Raw genomic sequence first — 21,762 nt, 5'->3', positions numbered from 1 at the left:
CTGAAAATGTTGGTAAATATCTCCACAAAACAGACGTTTCCAAATTCATGGAATGAACTGTACCTGCACTGAGCAATTAAGAAAAAATTTAAGATGCTTGTCAGATACTGATGTGATTGAAAATGTTACTGTGTGAGTGCCAGTCCATAAGGATGCTGACCTTAGGAGAACTACTGGCATGCTGCAGTCTGTGCTGCACTCATAACTTCATGCCTATTAGGAAGCTTCTGAAGCATTAGCATGCCCAGATGGCTGGGGCCTCCTGTTTGTTCTGCCTGTGGCCCTGCTCTTTGTTATTGGGTACTTACTGCAGATTTGTTTTCAGGAGAATGTCTTGCCTTGTGCATTTACTGGGTGAAGACTGTGGTTACTGCACCTGAACTCAAAAGTGAGAAACCAAGAGAGGTGTTCCAGTCAAAATTACTTGCCCTATTCATTTCCATGAATGAAGACTCATGTTTGCTTGGGGAAATCTCCAACTGTTTTACTATTGTCTCCCTCAAGAAGCAAACAAAGCAGTCTCCCAAATCCAACCTTTTTGGAAGTACCTTTACAAGATAATTTCAGGAAAGAAAGAGGGTCGCCACCTCATCAGAACTTTTCTTTACTAATATATATGAGTTTTGCATTAATGGGATCACTACTTCCTCTTGAAATTTCACTGTTGACAACTAATAAATTACACTTATCCATGTGTTACTACGTTACATTGAAGAGCTATTTGTTGGAATCTCAATTTTTTTGATCTAAGAGCCAAACTAAATAAATATAGCAATTTTTCATCGATTTTCAGACTTTCTAATAGTGATTAACTGTAGGCCCTCTTCAGATCTACCTGCATGTCTGCAAGTTGTTGCTGCTGTTATTATTATATTACCTTATAAACTATATAGCTAATTTTTTTTACCCACTTGATTAGGTGCAGACTGTATCCACATGAAATGCTTTTGCTCTAGGGAATTTGCAGTGGAATTAGCTCATGTTCTAAAGAGTCTAGTGACATTTAATCATAGAATCATAGAATAGTTTGGGCTGGAGGGGACCTCAAAGGTCATCCAGTTTCAATCCTCCAGTCATGGTCAGTCATACCTTTCACTAGACCAGGCTGCTCACAGCCCCAACCAACCTGGCCTTCAGCACTTCCAGGGGTGGGGCACCCACATCTGCTTTGGGCAAACTCTTCCCGTGTCTCACCACAACAAAGAATTTCTCACACTCACACACACAATGAAGAATTTCTTCCAATCATTTAATCTCAATTTTACTCTCTTTTAGTTTGAAATAATTTCCCTTTGTCCTATCACTACATTATCTTGTAAATAGTCTCTCTCCAGCTTTCTTGTAGGCTCCCTTCAGGTGCCAGAAGGCTTCAATTAGGTCACTCAAAGCCTTCACTTTTCCAGCATGAACAATCCCAATTCCCTCAGCCTTTTCTTATAGGAGAAGTACTCCATTCCTTTAATCACTGTGGTATCTCTCATTTGGACTTGCTCCAGCAGCTCCATGTCCTTCCTGTGCTGGGACCCCAGAGCTGATGCAGCCCTGCGGGTGGGGTCTCACCAGGGCAGAGGGGCAGAATCCCCTCTCACCCTGCTGGCCAATCTGCTTTTGATGCAGTCCAGGACACGTTTGGCCTTCTGGGCTGTGAGTGCCCATTGCCAGCTCATGTCCAGCCTCCCATCCAGCAGCAGCCCCAAGCCCTTCTCAGCAGAGCTGCTCTCAAGCCTTTCACCCCTCCTCCTCTATTGGTACCCAACACAGGTTCATTGCACTAGGCAAAAAAGGCTCCATCATTTAGTGCTTTGCCCAAGGTAGCTTCTCAAGCAGTAATAGATTAGATTAAATTTGCATAGCTTTATTTAAAATAAATTGTGAAGCAGCATTATACTTGAAAGCATAGAATCCACCACTGACCTTGTGTGAATGTCTCACTGGCATATCAGTGCTCCTAAAAGTGAGGGAATATCAGGCATAGATTTACCAGAGGATAAAGGATTTTTTTTCACTTTTTCCTGTTAGTGGTTGAAGTGAGCTGGTTGTGACATGAGGGAAGAACTAAGCTGAGCTGAGCTGAGGATTCCTGAGAGCACAGTATCTCTTTCTTTTACCCTCAATCTCACAGAAATTTGCTATAAAAATGGTCCTGTTTTTAATTCCTTACTAGCCTTATGCTAATGTAATAAATGTATTTATTTAAACTACTAAAAGTGACCAAATTCATTTACTGTTTCTTTAAATATTGATCCATCTCATATTATGAAATATTCTTCAGCAAAGGATAGTTGACAGCTCTATCAATAGTATAGATGTCTAAATGTTTTTCTTGCTTTGTTAGTTAAGCATTCTGTCCCCTACCCACTGAGGAGATGTATTTTTAAACACAAAACCAGAGCCAAACCCAGAACTTACATACAATAACCAATTAAATACATTTTCATTAATTCACCAGTATTTTTTGTCTCTGTATTTTATATTTTAAAGCAAAACACATAAATAGTGGAAACCAGTTGAATTTAGTATCATGAGCTAGGCAATTAAAATAATTTCATTTTTTTTAATGAAAAAATTAAGTGTCCTAATTGTTTCATGTGTGGCTGAACACAGATGTCATTGTAACGATAAATGAGTGCTGAAGTTATTGGTGAAACTATGAAGTGTTGGAACAGCTCTTTCCAGCTTCTTCCATTGAATTCTTGAGTAAAAATTGCTCCAGGCTGTTAAACCACACAATGCTGACCAACATAGAACTGCTCCCGGGGTGCAAACCTGGAGGAGGCTGCGCATGAAGAGGCGGTCATTTCCTTACACTCAACTTGCAGCTCCAACAGGACATTGAGCAGTGATATTTCGGCATGCATACAAGAAATTTTCCGCCCAATATCTTCATTCTGGAAAGAAACACTTGTCAGGAATTACTCCATTTTTCATTTTATTTACAAGGAAAACAATTCTGCCAAATATTGCCCCTCCCATCTGGACTTCTTCCTAGCCAGAGAGCAGCCTCTAACTGAACATTTCCCAGTTTTGATAGCTTCTGAATGGCATCTATTAAGCACTGGAATAATTACAATTTATAAGAATGACATGTTGATTTTATACATATGTATATAGTGTAGTACCTAATTGTAACTTTGAAGTACCTCCATCACTGGCAACAGTAAATAATCTTACCGTTACTGATGAAAACTTCTAAGCCTGTGCTGGAGACTAGTGCTTTGGAGTAGTATGTGTTCCACAAATCAAGAGCTATGGTATTCTATTATGTAGTGTACCTAATACTTTATTTTATCATGTTATAATTAAAATTTCTTGTCCACAGACTCCAAGTAGACATGGCTATTCTTGCTTTCCTCACATTCTCCTTTGTGGATTCACAGAACGACAGGATGCTGAGACCATTCCACATCATCCCCCTCACTGTAAAATTTATCCAATATTTTCAGCACAGGAATATTTTTTTTCCTTACTGGCTGATCCTCTGTTATGAAATTTACCCCACTTTTGTGTGCAGGGAGAACATCTCAATTTTCCAGCTCCAAAATATGTACTTTTGTGCCAGAGTCAACAGGAAAAGTAGACTTACAGGATCCAACTGACTTAGTTTTGTATTTCCCTGATGCCCAAACAACCGGAAAGCAGCAGGACCAAAACATTTCATAAATTTCTTCCTAGGTGGTACAGACACTAAATCAGGATGTTAGGATCCTTGGCCAGTCCCAGCAGGAATATTACAATACAGGAAAAATTTGTGCACATTACACACATTTATGAGGAATGTTTAAGACTTATCTGGACAAGACATTAGTATGCTTTAGGGAACAGTCCTGATCTGCCAAACAGTTGAACCACTTCATGTAGAAGGCTTTTACATGTTCTAATCTTATTATTGGATCCATTGTTATTGCGTGGTTCAGAGGCCACACAGGTCTCATCTAAATCTCTTCCCTTCACTATCCCTTTTTGTTGCCTTAGGTTATGAATCAGGTAACCCTGATGTCTTTCATTCCTTTCAATGTGAGAATGATAATTTCCACAGTCATAAAAACTAAAAAACCTTCCTAGCAAGAGAGATAATTTGGGAGAGGAAGAAGAAAACAGTGGATGTTATGTCCAGATGTTCACTTGCATGTCCATGTCAGTGATTTCAGTTCCACTTCTAGAGGAAACTAGAAAAAGACTTAGTTTGATTTCTCATGCTAGATGCATGGGGTTAATAGAATGTTCATTGATATTTCTTTTTGTAATTAGGAGTCAAACAATACTCAGTGGTCTACTTCTGTTTTATACATTGAATAGAATTTTTTAGCTATTATTAACTTTGATGTTCGTCTAGACACCTCTTTCTGCTAGGCATTACACAGTCACCAGGAAAAACATATCCCATCCCAACGAGCTTATAATCTAAGTAGTCAAGGTAACACCAGGGATATAGTGACTTGTCCTGTATCGCCTGATAAGCAGAAGAATAGAAACAAAAATGACACACAGACTTTTTGACATTTGATCTCCCCCTTGGTTTTCTGAACCTCACAATTTTTCTTGGAAATACTCTTTGAAATCTGTTTTCCTCTGATGTAAAAAGAAATGTGGTACATTATGTTATTACCTTGTACTGTCTATTCATGTGACTCAAGTTGACACACCCTTCAACTGGTCAAGCTGTTTGTTTTTGAGGATCTCTTCACATTAGAAGCAAAAGCAAAAAAGGTTCTGCCAGACATCAAAGCCATATTTATTTTGTTTGAAAATAGGAGGCAATTTGAACAAAGATTGTGTGAGGAAGGATAAATTCTCAACATTTGAAATGCATTTGAGGCACACAATCTCTTTTTCTATACACAAATACTGATCAGTTTGAGAATGTGAAACATATTAACTATAGTTCTCATGCATCTTCAATATTTTTGGTGATTTTTGAGGGCTGTCATTGGCAGGTTTTTATCTGCAAATTGTTTCGAAGCATTGTAGCACGTAAGATTTTACTGCCCAACAGAAATTTGTTAGGTAAGAATAATAGAAAATTGTCCATGAGGTTTTGGCCCATTTCTCCTGAGTTCACAATCTCATTTCACCATTCGTTGGGCCTGGAAGAGAAGCTAGTTGTGTAAACTGTCTTCCTGGTCAACTATGAATGGTGTTCTCCAGAGAATGAGTTCTCTCCACTCACTGCACAGAGGATAAGATGATGATAGTCTAGATGACAACTTGTACAACTTAGGTGGGATTGATTTTTCCACTCAATAGGTTAATATGTTAATAGCAATCAGAAAAACAAAAACAACAGCCCTGCAGTTCAGTGCTGGTATAGTAATTTATTATAATTATTAATTCTATAATTCTACCATGATGGCTTTAGTTTTTCTGTGGTGTTAAATGAATGCTAAAACTTAAAAATATCACAAATTTTTTTAAGCACCTAAGTATGTTTAAAAAGCCTCCACGTGTTTAATCAAGCACTTCAAGTCTAAGCTTCCTCCAGCAGGTCTGCTGAGTCAGAACCCCTATTCTCATCTACAAAAGAAGGCTATATGTTCACAGTAGCTTACTGCCCTTTCTTCTCCTCCTTTTGTGCTTAATGTCCATGGATATTCCAGTGAATGAAATTACTGATCATAAGTTTTGCAGGAACATTGAATCTTAGGAGATACTAATGGGAAACAAATGTTGGTTTTGTGTAAGGCACCTCTATAGAGGGAAATCTGGATTCTAAAAGCTGTGGTCAAAAGCTGGGGAGCAAAAGTAATGTTGTGTAAGCATTGTCTCATCTAAAATATCTAGAATGGATCAGATTTTATACATTTGGAAGGATCTGCAAGAGTACAATGGAAAGACTACAAAGCATTTGCACAAAATAGGCAGCAATTTTGAATCACTAATGAGAAAATTGTAAACTGCTTATAAAAAAATCAAGCAGAACGGGTCAAATGACATTCATCCAAAGGCTTCAAACCCCACTGTTACACATTGGAATGGGAAGTGAGGACTGAAAGTATTCCTTTTAAATTAAATACTATGTGTTACAGGACAAAAATAAATTTGAAAGACAACAATGGCTGCAACCAAAGCTAAAGGACCATCTCCTTCTCTATATGAGTTAAACACATGAAATCTTGTTTCCTAGAAGATGTGGAGTTAAGTAAGTTATGTTATAGGCAAGATGCTGGATTCTAGGGTATCAGTTTAGAATAGCATATGGAAGATTTTTGAAGAATTTTGTGCAATGGGAAGTGGCTCTACTGCTCTGATGCTGTGGACAGCTAATATATGAGTATTGCAGTCCACAGGTGATCAAAACTCAAAAATCAAGTCCCTAGAAATTTTGTGATTGGTTTAAAGGTCAAGAAACATTACAGACTAGTACTGAATATCACAAAATTTGTGATAAAATCTCAGGAGCTGGCAACAGGAAGTGTAAGTAGCACTCAGGTTTTTTTTTTTTCCAGTAAAAAAAAGCCTTTTTACTTCTTTTTTTAAACCTAAAATTAGTCCAAACAGATTAATATGTTCTTTCCTTTGACTTAAATAAAAATTAAAAAGTAATTTTTCACTGACTATTGCAGTTAACCAGTGTTTACACTTTTGTAGTGAATTCCCATTGCTTATTTCAGATAGCATTTTCTGAACAATTTTTTTCCTGCTATTATATAATGGAAATGACTGTCTCTATAAGCATTTCATTGCTAAGATTTATTTAGCTTTAGATAAGTCCAAACAACTGCAAGTTCTTATTTTCCATATATTACTTGCCTGAACTAAAAAAATGTTTTGGAAGCCTGGGGAAGGAGAGCAGAACCTGGGCCATGTTTTAACTGAATCCTTCCTTGTTTCTCCTGCATTATTTTCCAGACACAATACTGCTGATGGCAACAACAGGAGACCTCTGTGTCGTTGTCACTTTGTCACTACTGAACAGTCAGCAATGGGGGCCATGGGAAGAAAATGCAAACACGAATGTGCACACACATTGATCATTAATGCATTTCTTCATCAGCAGGTGTGTCGCAGACATTTCTTCACAGAAATCCTTTCTTTCGGATTTCTGCGTCTTCTGGAGGGTAGAAGCCTCAGAAGAAAAGGTAAACAATTATTATCAGCTGCTGTGGAATGTAACAGGCGTTTCTTGATTGGCTCATTTTCTATGTTTATAATTAAGGGCCAATCACCAGTGCAAGCCAGGGGACTGAGTCCTTGGGCACAACTTTGTTATAGATTCTTTTCTATCTTTTTCTAGCTTAGCCTAGCAGCTCTGCAAACCTCTCTCCTTATTCTATTTAGCATAGTCTTAATGTATTATATATGATATATAAATAAATCCAGCCTTCTGATTCAAGAAACAAGATTCACCGTCTCTCTCTCACCAGCTGCGACCCACTCAGGCGCAGTAATACAGGTGCATGTCTTAGAAGACACTATAGCAAAATAGGAATTTAGTGGCTTTCACAACTTGAAAATACTGTCAGAATCACACTCAGGAAGCAAAAATGTTATTTCATATAGAGGTATCTTTTTGAAACTGAAGAGTTAGCTCCCACTGCTACAGAAACTGCCAGGTCTGGAAGACAGTGAAGGTGAGCTACTTCTGCAGCTGTAAATGTCTTAGAAAGAATGCGGTGTAAAACCACATGAACAATTACCTTTTTTTTTATTATAAGAAATTTCTTATCCAGTAATTGCATACATATTTTTTTAATGTGTTGCACAGATAAACAGATCTCTTTGCTAACTACCAATGAAGAAAAAGTAAAACTGTTGCTTTCAAAGTTGTGTAAAACTGTCCTTTGATCCACTGACAAAATGATAAAAAGAAATAAATAGTTTTGAGGGCACTCTGAAGTGAAAGCAATTTTTGTATCACTGGTGAAATACAAAGTTCAGAAAGAGTCATCTTAATTCATTTAAAAATGAAAAATGTTACTTCATATTAGGTTTTTTATGGAATCGTAATGACACCTGGTCAAAGCTGAAAGAAACAACTATTTAAACCCAGAGAAAATGGAAAGATTAAAGTAAAATACTAAAAATATTCTCCTTTTCTTTCATTAGGTTTAACTCATGACTTTCCTTCCTTTTTTCTCTTTATTCAGCAAGCATCTGGTAAGAGTTTTAGTCAACCAATGACTTCTGGTTGCATACAAATTTTGCCCAGCTCTAGTAGACCTACTTTTGATTTGTACAACCTGAGCTACCATTTTGTGACATGCTCCCAAAAAATAAAAAGCTATGAATCAATAATAGATCACAAGTGAAGAAAATAATTTGAGCAAATGTCACTGCAATTTGACAGAAATAGGGAGTGTGAAAAGAACTCAGCAAGAGTTTAGACTTTGCCATAAAGGAATTTTGCCTGCACCTAGTCTAATAGTGTAGTATGATCACTTTCTGCTTGCTGCCTTGTTATAAAGGTATTATTATTTGCTCTTGTAAAACACATCAAGGATCAATGCTTAAATGTCCAGAGTATAATTTTAACATCAAGATCACTCAATCATGACATTTGTCAGTAAAATATGGAGGCTACTATAGTTTGACTATGATCAGTATTTTATTTTCTTTGATATCCTTTTGAAATAAATGGGATAGCATCTGAGGCAACATGAACATGAACTTCAAAGTATTAGAGTATATGCTGTGGAGTATATATGTCCATGCTGCTGATTTCCATGCATCCCTGATTTTTTTCAAGACTTCTTTCTTGAACTTGCTGACAATATCAACATTTATCAACATTGTCTTCAATAATGGCAAACTATTTGGCTTTATTCTAGGGTTTGAGTACAATATCTCAATTAAAGGAATGTTGAACCTCTTTTTTTTTTTTTTTTTTTTTTTTTTTGGGCTGAAGGAATTATAGAATTATATTTCTGCAGCTGTGCTCTGGCCATTCTGGGTCCAGGTCTCAATGAAACAAATATAGACCAATATACATGGTAATACTGTACGCATATTGAACACATTTTTTCTCACAGTTTACAACAGAACTAAGCTTCATAATACTAATGTTTTTTGTGGTTTTTTTCAGCTACCAAAACAAAAATAACAATTTTGGTATATATTGAAAGCTGTATGGTTTTCAGGAAAGAGACATGCATCTTTATTATTTAAATAATACATTCATTTCCAAGTTTATTTGTTATGGTTATCATAAACCTTTAAGAACTTCCCACAGGTAATCAGGGGATTACAATTACTCTACAATTTACAAGAAAAAAATTAATTTGACTTGGATTTTCCCCCTCTGCTTTTCCACAGGTGACCTCTGCCTAATGCAGTTTATCATTTGATTGTATTTGACCCAGCATCCATCTGATGCCATCAAGAAAACCACTTCAGTTAGGAGATGCTCAGACAGGGACTTTTCAATTGTATTTGTCACTCTATAGTGACAAATATAGTGATGAAATGAAAACCATTTCATCACTATAGCATCTCATGGAGAAAAAGTGCTCTGAAGCACTTTTTTTTTTTATCTAAAAACTCTTTTCAAAGTTTCAAAGAGCTATATTTTCTGTACAACAGATTAGGTGAAACTTTAGAAAAATCTGAGGGTTATGATATTTACCCATCTGTCAAGATAACTGGAAAAGCTGTTAACCTCCCATGTGGAATAGACAGCTGAAACAGTAAGAATCACTGCCCAAAGCACATTTTCTCTGATGAATTGGTTAAGATTCAGATATATAGTGTGAGTTATCAGTCATCTGAATGTGCAGCTGGGGAAGTGAGTGTCAGATGACAGGAGCATTTCTATGCAGAGTAATGAAATCACTAAAGAAGCACAAAAAAAACCACAGCAGTATTTCTGTGCATCTAAATGAAAACAAAAAATTCACACTTAGGTAGCATATTTGCTGTTACAAGGCATAGTACTACAAATAAATAAAATACCACTGGTCTTAAGGCTCTATAGTGTAAAGAAATTGAGATTTTATGTATGACATTTATATCCAGGATGTAATAAAATAATGCAAGAGAGATATTTGATTGAATGATTAATTTTTTCCCTAATGGAAAAAAAAACCACCATAAAAAGCCTGAATACTAACTACCACTATTTGTTGTAGCCTTCCTGCTATGTTCAGAATATTGAAGAAAAAACGTAAAGATTCTCTTCTAAGAAAAAGACTTGATTAAGAACAAAGGAAAGGCAGGTACTATGTGTCTCCAATATCAAAAGTGAATAGTACCAAGTTTTACTCCCTTATCAGCGATTAGCAGGCACTAAGCAGAATGGGAGATCAGGTAGGCTGAAACTGCGTTGAGCTGAAGTACAATTTTCATATTTGGTACAAAAGGAAAAGAGTTTTGTGTGGCCTGTCTGATTATGAGCTCAACCATATGGGACAAACTATCATTACTTTGTTCAAAACCAGATTTTTGCTCCAATATCTCAATTAAAGGAATGTTGAATTTTTTTTTTTTTTTTTTGGTCTGAAGGAATTACAGAATTATAGTTTCTGCAGCTGTGCTCTTTGGGCTCAAAGGGAAGCCCAGAGGCAAAGATCAACCTCAGATCATCTGCTTTGTGCACTTTTAATACTTGAAACTGGAAAAGACGAACAAAAGAATTTATGCATTGGCCCGCACAATACAACCAATACCTTTGAATTTTGTTAGGTTAAAGATCAGCTTACTTGGCAGGAAGGGGGAAGAAGCCCCAAAGAACTCTATTATTCTTACAGTCCAATCTAATCCAAAAGATTTTCTCTGTGTGGATTCAATTACCCTGAAATATTTGAAGTCAATTATTCTGAAATACTTGGTTCTTCCTCAGCAGCAGAATTAGTCTATCCAACACCTCATCCAAATGACTAGCAAGACACAAATAAAAAAATATAAAATTTATTTTCTGAAAAAAACCCCAGAAATTTGAATTAGTCAGTGATGACTGACAGATTTCATAGGGAGCTCCAACAGATTTACCTGGCCTAGTAGTGATAGCTTTTGTTCTAGCATTGATCACAATTTTCATGCAGGGGATCAGACAAAGATTATGTTAAATGAATCTTCCTTTCACCGCTGTTTTTATGGGTCAGCCAGAAGGTTGAAGATGCTCTGTCCACTGTTAGTTGCCTTGGGAGAGTTCTTGGCCTGTGCATGTTTAAACAACCCCTCACCATCCAGACTCTATTTCTCATGCTTATCATTTCTTGAACAGCATGTGAGAGAGAAGGTGACAAAAACTAGCTGGGGAATTCACTCACATTTGATCATTCATACAAGATTGCTTCCTGCACAGATTCTTTAGGGTAATAGCCATAATAATCATCCACTCTGTAGTGTCACTGCAATAAGGTTAAACATTGAAAACTGTTGCTGTAATATCCCATAGTATTTTGTAAACATGATAAAGTTAACAAAGGCATGTACTTTGAAAATATGTGCACCAGCTGAGAGCCATCAGAATTAACACATAATTGAATCCTGATTTCAGGTTGCTCAACATAAATTCAGACTTGCTTTGCTTTTGTTATTGACTTGATGTCAATAACATTTATTCATAACACTTCTGTAAACAGAATCAGTGGTTGATCTTTCATATTTGGAATTTCTGCTGCAAGATTTTTTTAAATGCATTTGTTTCATAGCTGCCAGAGCTATAGAAAATTTTGCCAGTACTATTTAAAAGAGAATTAAATTAAAAGATGAAATTTCTTTAATATTTTTCAATATTAATTATTTTTTATATAATTTAATATATAAAATGTATATAAATTATTACTGCATATATATTTACTGCACTCTTTCAGTTGCAGCATCACTTTATTAAGCATCTGCATAAATATGAAATACAGAAGAAGAGCTGAACATAACAGTGGTTAATCTTTACTGAAGGACTGACCTTTGCAATGGGATGGTTGTCTGAGGGTCTGCATTCAGGTTGCATTCACTTCCTCCCCTGATGGCCTCAATGATTGGAATATGAGCAAGGTAATCAAACCAACACAACCTTCTGAATCAGCTCTCCATTTAGATATTTTTGTACTGTCATAGCTAGAGGCAACATTATGTCTTAAGAAACCCTGCTAGACTCTTTCAGTAAAAGGGTCAAGTAAAACACTGGAATTGAAGCCCATGTTAAAGGAACACATGACTCATTCCAGGTGTTCAAACACTGGGGGAATCTGTTAGGGTGAACAGTCATGGAAAGATGGAAAGGAAAAGAAAATCTCTAAGGTACATTAAAAGTAAATTTTTATAAGGACTTTATAAATAAGGTCAGCACCTTGCATGGCCCTCAGATCTTTCGATGAAATCAGTGGAGGTCTTGGAAAATATGGTTTTGTTAGCTAGCAAACAAACGGCTGTTAATTAGTAAGACATCTTGGTTAATTAAATATATATGTACTGAGGAGGAAGATACTATGAAGTGCTATAAAAAAGTCTAGGTATGCAGTCAGTGTTTCTGTCCATTGCTCATTATAGTGGCCTTTTTTAAGTAATCTAATTGGTCTGGATCCGTGTTGATAGACTTATTCCTGGGGAGAGAGGACTGATTTTCTTACTTTTGCTGCTTAAACATCTAAAATATTTGATGATTTATTAACATCTACTTTTAGTTGTTTTGAGTATTTTTAATTGTTCTTAATATGAAAAAAAATTCTTATTTATCAGAAAGAAGTACAATTTCTTTTGTCCTCTAATAAAATTTTTTTTATTCCTTTGTGTTTGGCATGTGTAGGATAAGCAAAGAATCATAAAGTAACAGATGGTTTGTCTAGGACCTTAAAGATAATCTAGTTCCACTCCCCTTGCCATGGGCAGGGATGCCACCTACTAAATCAAGTTTCTCAGAGTTCTATCCAACATGGCTTTGAACACTTCCAGACAGAGATGAGGCATTTAATGCTTGAACAGATAAATCCTTTGTGCCATACAACTAAGTATACAGAGAGCAAAACAGGCAATGTAAATAACTTGTCAAGACATCTGGGAAAATTTCTAGCCAGCTATGATGGAATTGAAAGAACTATAATCACCTTTATACACCGTGCAGCATCAGGATCACAAATTAAAACGTGTATGTCCACACTGTGCTTCAGCAGAGATCACCCTTGAGATGAGATCCTGGATCTGAGATTTACTGCAAACATCTGAGCATCTCCAAAGGAGCAGAGAATTCCCTATGACACTGACGCTACATTCTCACATTGGCTTGAGTATCCCAAAATTAGTGGGATAGTAAATTTAAATTTATGTTATGGTGATCATAACTGTGCTGCCTGCCCCGCTGGCATCAGCCCTGTGCCCATCTGTACATCTGCCCCAGGAGCTGCAGGGACGCTGCCATTGAGGAAGGCAGCTGGGGGAGGACTCAGACTTCTGTTATAGTGTAAAAGATGTAACAAGAGAAGTGCGCCCAGTATCTTCTCCAAGAATAGCCTTTGCTCAGTTTGCTTCCTGCTCCAGCATCTGGAGAAGGCCATGGGGCAGCTCTGAGTTTGCATCCACAATGTGCCCATTTTTTTTCCTGGGGATTAGTTACAAATTTCTCCATTCTCTTGAGAGGCTTCTTGTGAAAACTCTACAGAGTGTGTGTCTGCATTAGGGGCCTTTTTCTTTTTTTTTTTTTTAGTATCTTTCATCTGGAGATAGACAGTTTTAGGCATTTTAACAGTGATGCCACAAAATCTGGAAGTATACATTGCACTTGTTTGTGTCACACCGTTAGTGTGTGAGTTAGCAATGTAACTGTACTGGGGTCAGGCCTGTTTAGTATAGATATTATAAAATATCACTATATACCATGGATGTTTTGAAAATCTTTTAATAGCTTTGTGTGATTTTTCACATTTCTAATGGCTATCTTTGCCATGACTTCCATGTAATTTGCAGAAGCAGAAATCAACAATGAGTGAAAAATGCATGTGACAGATGAAAAATTCCCTCTGGAAAGAAAAGTCCCTTAGGAAGCAGTGCAGCCATTTGAAACAATGTGTACACACAGATGAGGAAATGTGCTGCCTGTAATTGAGGACTGTGCTCTCTGGGACCAAGTACCTCTTCCTGGGTTGCTAATTTCTGCTGAGTGACTCGCAAATAGTCAAAGCTGCCTACCAAAGAAAACCCATTCTCAATTTCAGCTACATTTCAATTCCAACCTTACACTAGCTTCACACCGAGCTTGGATTCAGGAAGAGTTGGGATGTAAAAAACAATTTCAGAGTATGTTTGCACAGGTGTAAAATGAGAGTGGTATAGCGTGCTCCATTTTGATTCTTATTCTTTTACTCTGGATACTGGCATGTGTTTTGATAGTTTCTCTTTCAAGGTAAGAGTATTTTATTTCAATTCTTTCTGGAATGTGTCACAATGAAGAGCACTTAGGTGTTTGGCTGACGTTTTCCCCTACACTTTCCAAAAGAACTGTCACCATTGTCACATCCTTGTCTGTCCCACCCCCATCCATCCCTTTCACTGCCTCCTACTGCTGTCACCATTTACTATGGACATTCATGCCTAAGCAGCAGCCAGGAAAAAAGCAAGAGAATGTTTAAGTATTTTATCTGGAAAAGCAGGAAGGGTGGTATGTGGTGCATAAACTTCTAGACTGTTTCTTTATTTGCTTTGTTTTCTGCAAGTAGTACGTGGTGTTGCATGGCAGCTGCAAGAGAGATCAGTCTCAATGTTTGGGCTTCATCTGAACTCAGAACTCAAAGTAAAGGTCAGGAGCCATGACCCTAAATAGATTAAACTAAATAGAAAAGTATATAGAAACCCTGCTGTATGAACTGTTAACCTGAGGGGGGAAATCACTTTGCATTCATCTCTAGACAGAGGTTAAACTGAGTTTGGAGACATGGTGCTTCAGCTCCACTTAAAATTAGTTAATATGTCTGCAACACTGATTAAATGAGAAACAATAATGTATTCCTCTCAGATGTTCTTATTAGGCTTTTTAAATTAACCTATCCCTAAAACACAGCAGATTTCACCATTCGTTATTTTTATTTCCCTTTAACCAACTCAGCAAGGTGGCTCGAAGTTATCTCTCACTGGGAAGATTTCTTTGCAAATAAAATGCTAAAAAGAGATTACACAAACCAGTAGCCTTCACCAAGATTTGCAACTGTTTTTAGGCGGAGAATAAATCTCATAGCTGCAAGGCTTGATAGTTTTTGTTTTATTAAAGATTAAAAGAAAGAAACCTACACTTTTTTTAGAAGTGAAAACCCAGAAGTTTAATTAGCAACCAAAAGACAAAGACAAAAAGAGAAAGACATTGATAGATGGACAGAAAATACTGCTATGTTACAAAAAATGTTCTGTTTCAGACTTATCCCAGTAGTACTTCCTACAAAGCAAAGCACTCCTTTAGGAGTTGTTCTGCTGGGAACCTAACACTATTAATGAATTAGTGAACACTGATTCTGATTTAAGACAGTTGGCTTTTAATAAATTACTCCCCATACACAGTGCAGCCTGTCCTTTTCATGCTGCTTTGCTGCTGATTGCATTATCTTAAATGAGAATGAGAAGTAAATTCAGTGTCTCTGTTCTAGGCACAAAACTTTCTGAAGGAATTGTTTAATTGCTGTATCAGTAGGCTTTATGGGTGATTAATCATGGTAAATATAGTTTCAAATTACTAACTATATGTACCTTCTATGAATGCATCCTGCATCTTTCATTCATAAATTAAGATGCAAGAAAGTGAGCATGAAGATTATTTGCTTGTTTCACAAATTACATTAATTCACTTAAGTACATTTCTTAGGCTGTGAAAGTATGAAAGTCATGTGAAATCCTGGTGCATGAGACTTTTTAAATGCATTTTTTGAGTTTTGAATTTCTTGTAACATACAGTTGTTCTACTGAGTTTGTAGTTGTGTATAAAAATAGCAATGTTTAAAGAAAATACCTTTGCTTTCCAAATGGCCATGTATTTGTACCATTACCATCATCATAGAAATAACTTGAGTTTTTGATCAGCAAAAGCAACAATGTCTATCTTACACTACAAAATTGAGATTCATTCAAAGATGGGGATAACTGTGATTTTGCTGTTATTGTGAAGAAGCACTAGCAAATAGAAAAAGAACTTATACCTGTGTCTACATCTTCCCAAGTTTTCTTATTATAAGACAAGATTTCTCCTGAAAAAGGTGTGCTGTGAGCACCTAAGTTTTTAAGAAACATATACATATGTCCAAGATTTGGCAGACATTTTTTCAGGTTTTGTGGGAGGTTGTATATGGTATTCAAAACCAGAGATATGAGTATTAATACAAAGCAATATCAAATATCCAAGAGCTGTAGTGTGAGACACATATCTGGGGTGTAAGACTGGAACTCTGTATGAAGGATAGAGAACCAATTTTGTTTTAAACTCCATTTCTCACATCTAGTCGTGAGACTTAACAGACAAGAAATATAGAAGAAATGAAAATGATATTTCATACCTACAATGAATGAAGTAAGATGAGAAACAAAACATTTTCTCAGACCAAATAGTGGAGCTGGGAAAAGCACACATTTTTTTGAACAAGTCTTCCCTGCTTAACAATGTGACACGTGAATGTAATTCTATCTGAACCCCAATACATTCATTTTCAAACCAAAATGTTGCACATATGTTCAAAATTACATTTTTTCATTACTATGTGTATATATTTTTTACCATTTGTTTTTCTGGATGAAATATGGATCTTTGATTTAATAATCTGGGGTTTTAATCTTCCTTATATTTTACCACACTTATTAGAAGACAAGAGAAGTATGTAAAAGTCACCTCTTTTCCCATTAATGTCACTTTGCAAATTAAATTCAGAAGACAATTTCCCCCCTTATTAGAAGTGCCTTGGCTTCAAGGTTAAAATTCCTGGCTGTTTTGAATTTGGAAGGCTTCCCATGGTAATCATATTCTATATCAGAGTGTGGTCTGTATGCTCAACATTGCCTTATTTAGATCTGTCAGGCAGCACTGACTAGCTGCAACCAGTTTAACTTTCAGCAGGAGAAGAGTAACAGGAGCCCAGTGCCATTCTTGAATAAACCAGCAGGAACTCAGCAAGAAGCTCTTCCCAGATAAGCAAAGGCACTGTCCTACAGAGAACTCGTCTCTGCTGAAGGACTGGAGATACATTGTTTTAATGAACTCCCCTCAAGCTGTGGAAATCATTCGAAGGAACAGATTTGAGTTTATGAATATCCTAAATCTCTTTGATTAAAAAAAAAAAAAAAAGTGGAAAGTATGATTTGTGTCAAGATTATTTTTTTTTCCCATTATCCTTACCACATGCATGCACTCTGCAGGAGTGGCTTTTTGTGTCCATGGGTATTCTCTTAGGAAGACAAGACTTTCAGGATAGGAATTTATTTTAAATCTTTTTTCTGTATACTGCTTAGCTGCTTATATAAAACTAGTTAATAATTTAAAAAAAAGAGAAAATAATTGCTTTGTTTGCCTGGACAAAGGAGCATTCAAATGTGTGCTCTTTTGCTTCAGCTGTAAAGAAAGCTTCTCTCTCGTCTCCCAGATCTAGATTATTCTTGTGTGATCATTCTTACCTTTCATGTAGCCTCTCTATCCACTGTCTACTTACTCTGTAAGTCCTTATACATCTTTTGTTTTCATGCCCAGTTTCCCTCGTTGCAAAGTTCAAGACTGAGGACAGCAGAATGTTCAGGAGGATGATGCTGTTTCCTGGCACACAGCTTTGGCTAACCATCTAGTCAATGTTTTGGATAGCAGTTTATCACTTGGTATTACTAGTACAATGCTGCTGTCTACACTAATTCTTTCTGAGTGCATTTATTGTTTATTTAATTATTTTATATTTAGTCGCTTTTTAGTGAAATTGGATTCCTAAGTTAAGAAGGATTGATTTTTGCTTTACACTTGCTGATGGAAAACATGCTACCTTTGGGAGGTGGGCACACAGGACGAAGGACAAGACTTAAAATCAGGCTCCTAGCACGCTCAAGGCAGCAGTATTGTACACTCTTTCATGATATTCTTTGTCTGACCACTGCTGCCTGCCCCTAACACATTGGGTAGATATTGACTAGGACAGAAGATTTAAGTTTTGGCTGTTTGATAGCTCTTCTTCGAAAAAATGACCTATCTTGAAATAGTTTGGTACAAACAATGCAGCTGAAAAGGAGCAAATTTAGTATCAAGAAGTATTTTTCCAGAGGTGGCAATTGGATGGATCACTTTACTCAGCCATAGCATGACATACTATCCTGCTTCTTACAGTAAAGGGTGAGGAATAAGAAAGAAAAAAATGTCCTTTTTCCTTGCCTGTTGACATGGACTTCAATATGTGTAATAGATTCATGTGTAATTTTATAGCTGTCCATATATCTGTCCAATTTTCTCACCGTCTCTCCCCCTTTCTGAGGATAAAAAAAAAGTATGGGACTGCATTGCTGGCTGGTCTTCCAAATACCTAGAAAAAAAATTAATACGATTTGAGTTTTGTAATTAAAATCCAAGATGTCCCATGCAAAAATACCAAGTTTTGAATGGTTCAGAGCTGGGACAGAATCTCAGATAAGGCTTCTGCCTTATGAAGGTAAGCCTGAGGCTGATTCAATGCTCACTTCTCACACTTTTATAGCAGACCCACTTTGCGCAGGCTGCCTAACCCTAAACTGCAGAGTGGCAGGAGTAGGGGCTCAGCCTGCAGTGCTGGGTTTGATGCCTCTTCCTGTGTGGCCACTCAGCCACACGCCTGTCTGGCATGGTGCCCACACGCTGCCCCTGGCTTTTGCCTGCTGTTTTCACCTACAGCTCTTTTGCTCCCCCATGATCCCTGAGATATTGGCAAATCAGGGAGTGAAACTTCACTGATGGGAAGAAAGCAACAGAAGTTTCTCCCTCTCCTACTGTTTTCTACCTGTCAGGGAAAAAAAAAAAAAAAAAAGTGTCAGTGTGGCTTCAGGGCTTTGGAGGTCTGAGCTGTTTCTTTCTTTTTTGAAGTTATTCTGTTTTCCAATGCCATTGAGACAAATAGAGGTGGAATTGTTTTTAAAACCCTTACCTAGGGTTTTAAAACCCTTACCTAGGAAAATGAAGGTAACAGAAAAAGAGAAGAGGAGAGGAGAGGAGAGGAGAGGAGAGGAGAGGAGAGGAGAGGAGAGGAGAGGAGAGGAGAGGAGAGGAGAGGAGAGGAGAGGAGAGGAGAGGAGAGGAGAGGAGAGGAGAGGAGAGGAGAGGAGAGGAGAGGAGAGGAGAGGAGAGGAGAGGAGAGGAGAGGAGAGGAGAGGAGAGGAGAGGAGAGGAGAGGAGAGGAGAGGAGAGGAGAGGAGAGGGTATCCTAGTCCCTGGCCCATGGACCATTTCTAACAAAATGAAATTATGAGATCACATTATCTATTTTTAATTATTTATTCTTATATAGATCTCTATCTACAAAGAAAGGCCATTTATATCTGTATTGTTTAGCAATATTTTTGTAGTGTAAATTATACATATATATATGTATATATCACATTGTCTCTTTATGTCCATATTTTTTGAAATTTTAAGCAAAATTACAATTAACAGAAGATTCTCAATGACAACTTCCAACAAATTCCAAAGAAATAGGTGGCTGAATTGAAGACAGAGAATTGAATAAGTTCCTGACTGATGGAAAAGCCAGACAGAAATCAGACTTGCTTTGTTTAAAGCAACTAGATGGCTCCCTAGCCAGTACACATATAACAGATATGTATCACTTACTGCTTTATATTGCTTGGTGGGGGTAAGAGGCAAGACGATCTTTGTGGACCTGGGTGAGGGGTAACGACATAAATGTCTTTTGTTTATTCTACTGTTCAGAAAATAACTTATAATTTATAATAAAACAGTAATTCTATAAAATACGATCTATTTTCTTTCTATTGCACATCATCCCCTTGTCATGAAATTGTCATATACACAGAAGTGCCCTCACTGCCCAAAGCTCTTCAGCAGCAATGAAGTGAGGTGTTCCCAGACTAGCCAGATTTCAAACAGTAAAAGGAAGAAAAAACTCACCAGAAACCAGCCATACCCATGATGATCTAGAGGAACTTGTGACAATCAGTTTGATGCCCATAATGGGGGAGAAGAAGTAATGTACCTCTAAACCCCTTATTGCTATATCTCAAGTTGTGGCCACTTATTTCATCAGTAGGTCTCTACTTGTGATGCTTTCAAAACCTTCTCTAGAGTCTCCCTCCCTCTGACTATGTGAGGATCTTTGGCTCCTAAGCATAGCAGCTCACAATCTCCACTTTAAATCTTAGACATATTTTAATTAGTGTGTATAATGTAAATTTATAAAGTGATATAAATTCTCCAGTCAAATTCTCCAATTGTCCTATCTAAGATCAGTGAAAGAAAACATTTAGCACAGGAATCAGAGTCACATGTGTAGATTTAATGGCCAGAAGTAAGCATTAGCATCTGACAGTGTTCCTGTGTCTGAGGATTATCAAATAAATAGTTAAAAGTAAAGCCTTGCTACACTTCACCATTACCACTGTAACATGTCCATGATAGCTGAACCATTACAGGGACTTTTGCCTTTAGTTCTGAAGAATATCTTTCCTGTTCAAGGCTAATGCATGATACTGGGAGCACCCAAGGAAGATTACTTTGCCATATTCTTTTGCCATTTCTCTTGTACAGATAAGCCAGGTTTCATCTGTCAGAGTTGTCAGTCCACCATCTTTTTATGAGAGCGACTTTCGTTATAAAAAGGAAAATAAAATTTAAAATGTTGGCAAAAAGAAGGTTGTTGCCAAATACAGTATGCACAGGAAAACCTAGACACTTATTATAGGGTGGAAATGAACTTCAGTGTGTGGTAGGGATACATGGATATTAACCCACTTACACCATGGAAAAAATGAAAGTATCTGATTGTGCCCTAAGCAAGAGATACAAAAACCAGATGGCTCTTAAAACTGAGTGGAAATCCACAGCATGTGTAGAAAGGGCAACTAGTGAACTGTGGAAACAAAAGTCATTGCAGAGCTTAATTAGCTCTTTTTTATTTGATCCAGGATAAAACATTCTGGGGATCCTGTGCTGAGCCATCTGTCTTATAAGGAGGAATCTCTCCTTAGTTTTACCACAAAGATCTTCTCTAAAAAAATCACTGGAAATGGAAATGTGAACTCAGCGAAGGAGTTGTACTGAATCAGGTAAAATAGTAAGAGTCATTCAAAAAGGAAAAACTCCTCCAGTCCAGCTGTCCAGTTGTACAGACAACACATTTTGCAACAAATTAGAAATTAAACTAATTGATACACAAAAATTAGGGCTGTGACACAGACAAATGAAAATTTACCGCCCCCCCCCCCCCATGTTGTCCTGAACCCATAAGCAGTGATCAAGAAACTGGTTGGAAAATAATGTCAAACATGTCTGTAACTGCTTGCACTGAAATGAGCAATAGAACATTGACACTGGGATGGGGACACTGAGAGGAAAACTAAAAGAGGTTAGTTCAATAGATAATTCCTTAAATAAACAGAAAATGTAACAGAATAACTAAATTTTTTCCAGATTATAACTTTTAGAATGATTCCTAGCTACCCTTAAAATTTATCATTTACAGCTGAATTTAACTTAATACTCTTTCCTAGTAGCTCTGTCTCAATTCACCATGCAGATAGCTGTCATACTTTTAAATAATACTATTCCCAATAGTTGGTTATTGTTGGTTATATCCTTCTGGATGGTGCCACTAGAATTGCCAGGCTAGGCACTATAATAGCCCTTCAGGTTCCATTCACCTTTCTTGTTCTTCCAGTCTGGCACATTTACACAAATTTGCCTTATTT

This window comes from Melospiza georgiana, chromosome 3 (genome assembly GCF_028018845.1).
Source record: "Melospiza georgiana isolate bMelGeo1 chromosome 3, bMelGeo1.pri, whole genome shotgun sequence".
Lineage (NCBI taxonomy): Eukaryota > Metazoa > Chordata > Aves > Passeriformes > Passerellidae > Melospiza > Melospiza georgiana.
This window is presented reverse-complemented; position numbering follows the sequence as displayed.